Here is a 12,303-nt window from a genome sequence, read left to right as displayed (position 1 = left end):
GGTGGAGTAACAGTAGACTGGCAGTATTCCCAGACTGGGTTGCATTAGACATGCACACTAGCAAAGCTCTTCAGGTCGATGTTCTGGCTCTCCAGCACTGCAACTCTCTGGCATGACGAACCCAGAATAGTTTAGAAACGGAAAAACGAAATCCAGATTCTGCCCAATGTTACATTAAAACAACTGGAGAAAAACTGAATCATATTTATTGTGCTGTGAGTGTTGTGTATTTGTGTGTGCGTGTGTGTGTGTGTGTGTTTGCCCATCTGTCTGCCTGCTTTCGTGGGTGTGTGTGCATCTCCTGTGCGTGAGTGTGTGTGTTTAAGCAGGACACCAACATTGACTGTTCACTTATCACATTACCATCTGCATTATTTAAAGCTTCGATAAAGCTTCTTCTTATGCTGGGGAGACACACTGTAGACGCGGAGAGGAGGTGGTGGGTTGGAGGTGTGATACTTTTTTTTTTTTTTTTTAACGAAGACAGTAACAAATTAACATGTAAAATATGAACAAAAGACAGTAAAACATTCTCACGGCTGGCCTCAGAGCAGTGACTGGGAATGCGTGGTGCGTTTGGTGAATGGAGGTTTGTGTCCTGAATCTTCAGGGCTCCTGTGTTGGCCCGCAGCAGGAGTCTGGTCGTATTCAGGTATGTTCATTAACAGGCTTGATGGCGGTGCTGCGAAGAACGCCATGACTGGCTGGGTTATCAAAATACTGAGACAGTGAGCTCACTCACACAGCGGTGAGGTCACTTACTGGAGTGTGGCAGCCTGACCAATCATCAGTCAGCCTATTATCATGGTATGCAGTGTTGCTGTGAGTAACAGAGGCAAGCGCTGCCTCGTAGATCCCTAATGATGGTTGATGCACTGAGATGCATCAACCACGGCCTATTCCATTTTATTGCATTCTCGTCACTTCCACCACCAGTGCTGCTCGTTCATAGACAGTCACACATCTCTCTTTGTATTGCTTGTATTGGAACTTAGATTTCACACATAAATATTGAATTCAATTTTAAATTTCAACATAATTTAACCTCATTTCCTCCTGTCTGTCCTGCTGCCTTTTGTCCTCCACCTCTTGTTTACTGTCCCCTGCAGCAGTGTTTTCTGACTCTTCCCCGTGGCAGGTGAGTGTAAACAAGCAGAAGGACTGAAACAATGTTAATTAACCAATCATTAACGACTCGAGGCAGACCCTGGAGATCTAAGCAGTTGCCCACCCACCTGCGTCTCACCATTTCACTAACTGGACTGTTAATGACTAATCAGAGGCGAGAGCGATTAGATCGCCTCCTAACGAGAAGGATTTATGATTGCACAAGTCTATTATGCTTAAATGGCTCAGGCATTTACAGTAACAGGAACTGAGCTCACGTACAGACATGGAGGAAGTGTTCAGGTCCTTTACTCAAGTAAAGGTACAGATATAACAATGTAGAAGTGCCCCAATACAAGTTAGAGTCCTGCAATTAAAATCCTATCCACGTAAATGTACAGAAGTGTTTGCAGTTAAATATTTAGAATATCAAAACATTATTAAAACATCATTACATTATGTAAGGTTTGGTAGTTTAGTCCAGTGGTGCCCAGCTTAGGGGTCGGACACCTCCACAGGGACACGGATAAATCTGAGGGGTCATGAGATGATTAATGAATTATGCAGGAAAGATGAAAAAGCATTGATTTTTTTTTTTTTTGACTTTTCTGGTTTGACTTAGATCTCTTTGAGCCTCCGAGAGCTATGTTCATTTAACCATTTGAGAAGTGAAGGGGAGAAATGTCTCTTTGGTGGAGCTGCTAATAACTTGTAGACATCTGAAACGTGCAACACTGTCTCCTAGAAATTACATTTATAATCAGCTAATCTATAACAACAGAAACATTTTGAGGGAAACATATTGCTGGCCGGATAACATTTTCTAATAACATAATGAGGAAATGTTAATTAACTTATTTGGAAATTCGTTAAGATGTTGATACTGAACATTGTAGTTCATTTGTTTTCCATTAAAACATACAATCTTGCAATACAATATCTGTGTCCAGTGATTACAGCATTATCACATTTTTTTATGGTTCTGTGTTGACACTGGCAGCATTTGTTAATGTTAGGGGAAGATTGTAGTCTGGTTTCATACAGAAAAGGTCCACAGTGACTGGAATCACAAGACACAACGTGATTGTTAGCATTAAACCAAAAACCATGATCTTTCCCCACCCTTAATCAAAGTGCTTTTGTTGGTTAAATCTAACCACAGTCTCTGGTGTCACAGTCCTGTGCTGTGAACACAACCCAAGCAGCAATGACATTTGTCAGCATAATATAATTGGGGAAAATAATTCAGTATATATAAACCTAATTTGTAGGACAAAGGTTTGGAAACGTGAGGAGGCCCAAACTGAGCACAGTGTTTTTGGAAGAGGTCACGGACCAGAATGGAAGCAATCCACTAGTTCAGGAAAAAATGCATTTTTATTTTATAATCTTATCATATGTTTTTTTTTTAATGTGTCTTAATCTGAAAGGTGACTTGTAACTAAAGCTGTTGGAGTAAAATATGTAACATTTCCCTCTGGTTTTAAGTGGAGTCTAAGTATAAAGTAGCAGAACATGGAAATAGTAAAGTACAAAACAATGGGTATTTGAGTAAATTTACTTTGTTACTTTCCATCGCTGCTCAGGTCTTGCAGTGGCGAGCGGGGACAGGGACATGGATGACAATAGCTGTGAGTGTGTGCACCCACCTTCAAACACCACCCAAACAGGAGAACGGCACTGACTCACCGAGCGTATTCTCTTCCTCTCTGCTATCTTTGTGTATGAATGCTTACCGAGAGGAAACGATAGATGCAGACATTCCACAACCCATATTCCCCCTCACTCTATCTTGTTGCCATGGGAACCAAAGCAGACGGGAGACAGGTTCATATCGGCCTCCCTCAGGTCTCCAGTCACAGTCTCCTTCTCTCTCTCTCTCTCTCTCTCTCTCTCTGTGCTGTCAGAGCCGGCTGCTCCTGTGTGGGCCACTGATACTCGCTGATTAAAGGAAGTTATAATTTGATTTTCTCAGCAGGCGCCGTTTAATAGAGCAGTTTAACTAAAGCTGTGCCATCCCCAGGGCTTATAGGAGGAGAGGGAGCGAAAGAAAGAGGGAGATATATGGAGAGAGTGAGAGAGAGAGAGGGAGAGTGGGTGAGAGGGAGAGAGAGAGAGAGGGAGAGTCATGCTAATCCCAAACACTGAGCAATCACCCCACCACTAAACTCTCCCATTCTAATTCTGTTTGCCTATTTTACCATCTCTCTCTCCTTCTCTCCCCCTCTGTGCCTCTCTGTCTTCCTCTCTCTGTTTCTGTTGCTCTTCCTCCGCCTATTAATCTGTGCTTCCCTCTCCTCTCCTCTCCTCTCCTCTTCTCTCCTCTCCCTCCCACCTCCCTCATTCCTTCCTCCCTCCTTTTAGTGAGGCAAACATGGGAGGGCTGGCTTCTCTATGTACACGCTAGCTGTATCACTGGCCCATTGTGATAATAGCGTTTAATTATCCTCTCAGCTAAAATCAGCCCCATCACTCTGCCTCTCTTCCCTTACCCTGCTTCCCCTTCCCTTCCCACTCCCCCCCCCTCCCCTCTCCCCTCCTCCCCCACCACCCGTCTGTGGTGTGTCTAATACTTCCCCTTACCGCCCTCTCCCCCTCCGTGCATCTCTCTTCTTCTCTACCCTGCCGCCACCACCGCTCCCCCGCCCTGTTCTCCAGCTATTTCAGACCCATTTAGCGGGATAAGCATCTTGAGACAGACAGAGGGGTTTTTGCTCTCTTTCAGAGAGAAGCGAGGAGAGGATATGGAGACTGGCATCCCGGTGCCCGCCTCAGAATACCAAACAGGGGCCCGGGCATCTTAATATGCAGTGTGGGACAGAGGCTGAGATCAAAGGGAGGCACAGACAGACAGAGAGATGGGCTGGGGGTGGGTGGGTGGGTGGGTGGGCGGTGGCTGATACAGAGACAGAGAGAGGAGGAGAGAGGCAGAGATGGAGAGAGAGGTGAGAAAGGGAGGGAGTGAGTCCTCTCATTTCTCCTCATCTGAGCATCCTTTCCTTCACATCATCATTTCTGCTCTGCTCTCCTGCGTCACTCCCTTGACCCTAAGAAAAATCGACAGCTTAATTACCACAGCGTGCAAATCCGCGTGCCTGCCCGTGCATTGATGTGTTTTTGTTCAGATGTGGGGATGGTGGAGAGAGCACACATACATACAAACAGACATATATACATACTGTATATATGTGCTCACGTCTTTCTCTGTTCCCCCCTTGTTTGTGCATGGTGGAAGGGTGGATGGTGGCTCTACCTCTGCCACCTACTCAGCCCCTCTATCTCCTCAGTCAATTAAGATCGTGAGTAGCTGTCCCTGAAGCGGTGTAGACAGGCTAAATGAAAAGGCAGTGGATGTGAAATATGAATCATTAGAATACTGCAAGGACGGGCTGGGGGAACGGCAGGAGGGGGGAGGGAGGGTCTGGTAGAGAGATAAGGAGAAAAGGGAATGGAAGAGAAAGGGAGAGGAAGAATGAGAGAGCAGATAATAAAAGATTAACGTCACGCCTCTCAGAGTGGTGGAATTTCAAAACCCTCAAGATCAAATTATTTATCCCTGTCTATAAAGGCAGAGGAAGAGAGGGAAAGAGAGGAAGATCAGGGAAAAAGAGGGCTGGTGGAGGGGAACAGAAGGGAAAAATGAGAGAGGAGAGGGAAATGGAGTAGAATGGAAGAATGGTGCGAAGACCTCTCTGTCTCTCTCTGTGTCTTTGATGACGATGCTGACAGCAAAACAAATTCGCTGTGTGTCTGTGTGTGTGTGTGTGTGTGTGTGTGTGTGTGTGTGTGGTGGTTCTAAGACAGAAAGAGAGAGAGAGAGAGAGAGAGAGCAGGCAGATGTCTGCATTCACTCTGTGGGAGGCTCAAGGCTGTTTGCCGAGGACGGAGAGACAAGAGAGGGAAAAGAGAAAAAGAAAGAAAGACGAAGAGAGACAGAGAGGGTAGGATTAAATGAAACCTGTTTCCCTTTGATTCTTCACTAATTTGCACTGAGATGAAGAGCACAGAGAACAAACCACCTACGCAGCACAGCGCCACACCAAACCACACACACACAGACACACACACTAAGTCTCAGTAGAGTTCACTCGGGCACGCTGACACACACATACACACACACACACACACACACACACTGTTACATTCATCTGTAGTTCACTGCCTTACGCCCTTCTCACCAATGACATTGACATTTCTCTACATGGACGGAGTAACCCCCGCTTGACTTCAGCTCTCCTCTATTTTTAATTCCCCACTCATCCTTGCGTACAACTGTGTTTTCCACTATCATTTCTTACATTTTTGTATCTCCTGAAGTAACAGCCATTACACCACCAATACGCCAGAATACCAGCAGATCGGGTAGCTCAGACACACATTGACTAAACACTCGCTTGCACACAAAGTCCTTCCTCATTAGCCCTGATTCCCCCTGAGTGACATCTTTAACAAAAGGATGCAGCCTCTGCCGCCATGGCAACAGCCTCCTCCATCTCTATGCGGTGCTTCAGACTGTTTACATGATGGGATCTCACTCTCTTCTTCCCTCTCACTCTCTCTCTCTCTCTCTCTCTCTCTTTCAGCTTCCTGCACTCTGTCACTCCACTGTGTCTCCTTTCCCTCCCTTTTCCCCTATTTCGCTCTCACTCTATTTTTCTCTGTCTTGTCACAATTTCCCTTCTCCTTCGTCTTAAGCTCCCTTTTCTTTCGCTGGCTCCTCTCGCCCGCTGCCTTACTGTTGCTGTTATCTTTACTAAGCTACAGGATCCCCCCCCCCCCAACCCTTAAGGACATACAGTAGAGACCACCTGCTTGCCAATCAGAGAGTGATATGTAGGTCTAAGAGAGAGAGGGGCAAAAAGAGAAAGAAAGAGAGGAAAGAGGGTGACACAGATGAGTGTGTGTGTGTGTGTGTGTGTGTGTGTGTGTGTGTGTGTGTGTGTGTGTGAAGTAGAGTGTGAGGGGCTTCCAGGAGACTCTGATATCTAGGCCATTGGAGTCCAAGGCAGCCAGTGTGTCTGGTGTCACAGCAAATCAACTGTCAGCTGTACACCACCTGCCTGCCCACACATGCTCACACACACACACACACACACACACACACACACACGCACACGTACACCCAAAGTCTGAGGAGAAGAGACTAAGAATAGAACACCCGGAGTGTTGCTGTTTCTCCCTCCACCTCTTCTTCCCACACTCTGCTCTCCTCCAGCCACCGTTAGCGGTGTTTTGCAAGTGGCCTCCAACACGATAGGAATCTGTTCTGTCTTCCACCCTTTCCCCAGAGCTCAGCCCAGCCCTTCTCTCCCACAGTGAAATGAGTCACCTGCACTCCTTCGCTCCTCTCCGCTTCTGTAGGTATACAGTAGCTGTTAAGGTCTTCTTTTTGGAAAGGAAACACAAAGCGGGCAGGCGTCATCCACAGCCCTCCGGTATGTTCCGCTTTTATTCACAGAGCAGGAGGGAGGAAAGGGATGCGAAGCGATGAAAACACAGGAGAGACGCTTCTGAAGCGGGATTCGATCCGAGGCCAGCAGGGGTGCGTGCGGTTTGAGAGGCCTCAACCACTAAACCATCTCTAGGGAGGATTTTCAGGGCCTGTACGCACATTAATGTGTGCAACCTGGAGATATTAGACAAGATGGAGTGCAAATGTCTCTTGCTTTCAACACAAGGAGTGGTTAGACCCTCCGTAGCATCTAAATCCACATAATGCATACGCTGTCTGTGTGTGAGTGTGTGTGTGTGGGTGGGGGGGGCACGTAGACAGAGAGATGTGAGTGTATTTATGTGTGTGTGTGTGTGTGTGTGTGTGTGTGTGTGTGTGTGTTTGTGTGTGTGGTATGCTGCTCTGAGTCTGGTCCCTCTGTTTCTCTGCTGTCTGTGGCCTCCTCTTCCCCATGAATACTAATGTGCTTCAAACCCCAGAGATCAACCCTCCTCCCTTTCCCTTCACTCCCTCCCACCCTCCCTTCCCTTCCTCCTCCGCCAGCCTCCCTCCCTCCCTCCCTCCATCCCTGCCTTCCTTCGCCACAGTCTTCATTCATTTCTCCGCCCCCTTTACCTTTCAACTTTCCCTCTCTTTTATGTACCCTTTTACACCCCATCTTTTTCTCCTCCCCAAACGCCCTCCCTCGTTTCCTCTTTGCCCTGCCTTATTTCCTCACACTTCCCTCCCTCTTCCTTCAGCTTTTCCTCCCCTTCGTTTTTACCATCTTACCACTCTTCTTCTTTTCATCTTCTCCTCTCGCCTCTCCTCACCTCTCCTCACCTCTCCTCTCCTCTCCTCAGCCTTTCCTCCCCTTCATTTCACGTTACATTGCACAACTCTTCTTCTTTTATCGTGACCTCTTCACCAAACATTTCTCTCCTCTTCTGTCCTCTCCTCTCTCGATTCCTTTCCCTTTCCTCCCCTCTCCTCTCCCATCATATCCTCACCTCTCATATCTTCCTCCCTTTCCTTTTCTCTCCCCTCTCCTTTCCTCCTCTTCCCCCTTAGCTCCCCTCTCCCCCTATCTCCCTTTCTTATTCTCTCCTCTCATCTCCTCTCCCCTTTCTTCTCCTCTCTTTTTCTCTCCTCTTCCTCCTGCCTCGTCCCCTCCGTTCTTTACAGTGCACCTCCTTAAGAGGACATGTAAATGAGGTCAGCACAGTCGGGTACATCAACCGCATCACTCAGGTGTGAGCGTAGGTGCGCAAGGATGGTGCATACGTGCACATATTAAACATGCACATCCACGAATTTGTGTGTGTGTGTGTGTGTGTGTGTGTGTTCATTACGGGTTGCGTGTGCGTTCCAGTCCTAATAAAGAATTTCCTTTCTTAAGCTTTATACCAGTGAACCAAGTGCTCCAATTACATAAACGCCTTCACCCCAATACATTTTGACATCCTGAAAATTTTTCACGGTCTAATTCATTTAAAATTGCATCCCATTTCTTGGCCTCCTTTTTTTTTTCACCACAAGCAGATGATGAGCAGGGGTGAGGGGATGAGAGGAGCTTTCAGTTCCTTGTGTAATATAAAGGCTGCTGCTCCTCAGTAGCCTACTGCTGCTGACTGGACGATCTCAAACTTTACTGCTTTTCCACACACACACACACACATACACACACAAAGGATGAATGTGGAAATAAAACGTTGTGGCTGCCAACAGCAGCAGAGTGTGCATTTGTGAGAATATGAGTGAGAGAGATGGGGGAGAGAGTGAGAGGGAAGAAAATGGAAGGAGAGTTGTACTTCAGTTATTTAGTGTAAAACGCCGTTCAAGTTTTGGGGGTAAACAAGCGGACTGCTCATGGTGTGTTCGTCATTAAGACCAGTTGGCTCAGGTTGGGAGAATATTCCTGTTTATGTCAGCAAATGTGTGTGTTTTTATGTGTGTTTGCTCAGCGGCGGCAGTGGGAATAATGAAGCCAGAAGAGAGGAATCCTGCAGGAATCCATCTCAGTCTGCATTCCTCCTGATGTAGAGCTGAGAGCAGGCAGGAGCAGAAAGCAACAGGCTACTGGAGATTGACCCTGTGCACGAGCATCCACACACACACACACACACACACACACACACACACACACACACACATTCTTAGGACAATAACAGCCTCTACTGGGGAGAAAACACATAACATGACCACATTCAAACACACAGGGATAAACGCGTTCAGAAACCCACCCACAGACTGGGCTCGACACACACTCGACACACACATAAATAGCACAAACAGGATACACACTGGTTGGTAAACAGATTAAATTGGAGAAGCTATTCACACTGGCATGCATGCAGAAACACACACACACACACGCAGACACACACTCACACACACAGACACAGACAAATATGCAGATGCACATATGAGTATCTGTGTATGCACGCACACTCACACACACATACAATTCACACTGCAGGACCACTTCAGGTTTCATCATCTTCTTTTTCCTTTTTTTTTTTGCTTTCTTTCTCTTGAGAGCTGGGGAGGAGGGTGGCGGTGGTGGGGGTGGGGGGGTGTCTCATTCCCTCTCTTTTGTTGCTGCTGGGGAGAGAGAGAGAGCACATATCCATACAGAACGCTCTCTCCAGCCCCATTCACACCCACACACCGCTCCCTCCCTCCCTCTCTACACACACACACACACACACACACACACACACACACACACATCCACAAAGATACAACATCAAAGAGCCGACACCGCCGAAGGATTACTTCAGCCACACACTGGCTCCTAAATCCGGGTCTGTTCCTCTTGTGGAACCCCCCTCTCGCCTGGCCGCACTTGGTACGGCCCAAGCATTCCTGCCAAGTAGCTTTCACACATGGAGGGGAAGCTTGTCTCAAGCAATTGCTGACAAGCTACAAACAAGACAGCCTCCCTTTCCCTCTCTCCCCCCTTTTTTCACCCCCCCTCCCCTCCTCCTCTCCCGTTCTATCACCCCTTCAACCCAAGTCTGCTCCTCTCCCACCCGTCCTCACTCCTTACCCTTTCCACAGCCCCCCCACACATCCCAACAAACCTCCTTTTTCATCCTCTCTCCTGTCCTCTCTCTCTCTCTTTTCCCCTCATTCCTCCCCCACCCCCCCACCATCTCTCTCTCTCTCTCTCTCTCTCTCTCTCTCTCTCTCTCTGAGAATGTGGGGGCCCCACTAGCATAAATTGTCAGCTGTTCCTGGGCGTACTCTCCATGGCTCCCTAAACTCACATAAGCCTACATGTGCAGCCGCTGGTGGGACAAGGGTAACCCAAGTAAGCCCTGTTGGTTATGAGTCTGAAAAAGTATACCAAGGCCCCTGAATAATGCTGCAGTGTGAGAGCAGCGACACTTAAACTCTATAATAAGCTGCAACAGATACCGAGGCTAATGGTATTGCAGGGTTAACATCGGCATACTTTATTTTTTGGGCCTTTTTAATTCATTAATAGGAAAACAAGAGTCTTTATTATGCAAAAGTAGTCGTATCACCTCTCCTGCAACCAAACACAGTTTACTCAAAGCCACGGCTCACAAACAGGGTCACTCAGAATTGACCTTTTGAGAGTTAAGAGTGCCTCAACCGCAATCATTTACCTTTTTAATGGATTTTATAATTAATAACTTAAGTTTAGGGATAATTCAATTAAGAACATAAAGGTAATTAATGTTTTTATGCCCAGCCTCAAGTCATTCAGGCACATCATGTGTTCTATAAGTAAACTGACTTATCATGGCTTTCTATTCTTTTTTCCTTGCTCTCTTGTACTCCACGTTGGGGGTGTCTGGAGGTTTCCAGAGGTGGGGGGGGGGGGGTTGATGTGGCTGGAACCATTTTGCATTGTAGTCTTATTGTTACCCAGCAGCCATTGTTATCCACTGGTGTAGGCTGTCATCTAGTGTCAGGTTTGGGTACTGTTGGTTTACTAAAGCAACATTTTTTTCCCCATCAGAGGGCAACCAAAGCAAACTTTAAGATGGATAAGCAGCAGTTCAAAATCCGAGCAATATTTCCAGAATAGGGATGTTCATTCTCCTGAAGTTCCAGAAAACAATCATATGCCTTTGGTTTTGGGCACACTGGCAGTGACACCTCAATAGTCGAAGAAATGGGAGGTGATACACGAAAGACACGAGCAGAGATTGTGATGCTGAGTGTAACGCAGAGTGAACAATGTTTCCTTGCTTCCTCCATCTGTCTGCTTTGATGAGCACATAATTTGTGAATGCATTCTCATAGCCACAAAGAAATAGTATTCAATATTATGTATTTCCAGCCTGAGGTAAGTTTAGCTAAGAACTTGATTTTTAAATTCTTCCTGTTCGTATAAAAGTCTAAAAAGCATCTCAAGTTTTGGTTACATTTATTTATTGAGCCGCCAGCAGTTCAACGCAACACTCACCATACAATTGTAACCTGTCATATGACTCGTGCATGCAGATTTGATCATTTGTTATCTTAATAAATACAAAAAGTAAAAAGAAAAAAAGTGGTTTGAATTGCCAGAACATTAATCCAAAAATCTCTTCAACACGTGCTGGACCAAGCAGGAGAAAAGCAGACTTTGCACACTAGTAGCAGATCTTTAAAAGGATGCACCCACCCAGAATTCTTTATGTTTGCTAAACCAAAGTCCTATTGTTCCTACGCTGCATAACCAAAGATAAAAAATAGCACACACACAGATCTTCAGGACAAAGTTGCCTAATGTCAGTGTGAGCATGGAGGGAAAAGGAAATTGTTTTCATATACATACAGAAGTTTGGTGATTGGCTTAAAGGGTCACATGGTAATTACCCCTCCTAAGGACTCACATACAACTTTATTAGTCAACTTTGTCTGAGAATCAGTGTGCGTTATCTTTTGTCTTTGGGTATGAAATGCTGGTAGGACTCGCAGCGTTGCCACAATAATTTTCATGCGCTGCTGCTGTGCTGCTTGTTAATCTATCAGATCTTCTTGTCGTGCCTGATGAGGATCTGATTGATGGAAGCTTTGCACAGCAGCATTGCATACAAATTATTATGGGGGACAAAGGCAGTGTACAGACATGACTTTCTGCATATTCAAAGGAAATGCTATAATGAACTTCATTTTGGAAATATACTACACGTAGAATACTTGACATTTATTTGTTCATGAATCACAAAACTGACACAAGTATTGAGACTAATTTCACTCCACAGAGAGGCGGCTGGGATGAAAACACGAGTCAAGACTGCAGGGAGCAGAGACTGTTACTGAGGGAGGATGAGATTTAATGTGAATGCGATTTAACGTGAATTCCATCTGAGACAGCACCTCCCACCCACTATAATGAGTTATTGGTCCTTGCAGCATCTCAAATCTCCAGCCCCCAACCCCCCCCTCCCCCCATGCTTTAGATGCTCTTTAATATTGGCAGCACATCAAATCCTCCCCAAACATACACAGGCTACTTTTCTAATGCTCATGTTTGTATTCATCTGAACTACGTTTATTTGCAGATTAATTATTTTCCAATCTGTTCTGCATGTCGTTCCACCCTTCAATGTTTTTCTACGCTAATATTAATGCAAATAGCAAAATGCAAATGTGGCTTGTCACTGTCTGTACTGTAAATGTGATTTATATCTGCGGTTTGAATATTTAGGTGAATAATGCTGCACACCTTCATACTTTTCCCCAAATTCATGCATGTTTTTGGACATCCAGCATATTTCATTTGTTCCATAGCCATATTT

Source organism: Pempheris klunzingeri, chromosome 10, assembly GCF_042242105.1.
Source record: "Pempheris klunzingeri isolate RE-2024b chromosome 10, fPemKlu1.hap1, whole genome shotgun sequence".
Classification (NCBI taxonomy): Eukaryota; Metazoa; Chordata; class Actinopteri; order Acropomatiformes; family Pempheridae; genus Pempheris; species Pempheris klunzingeri.
This window is presented reverse-complemented; position numbering follows the sequence as displayed.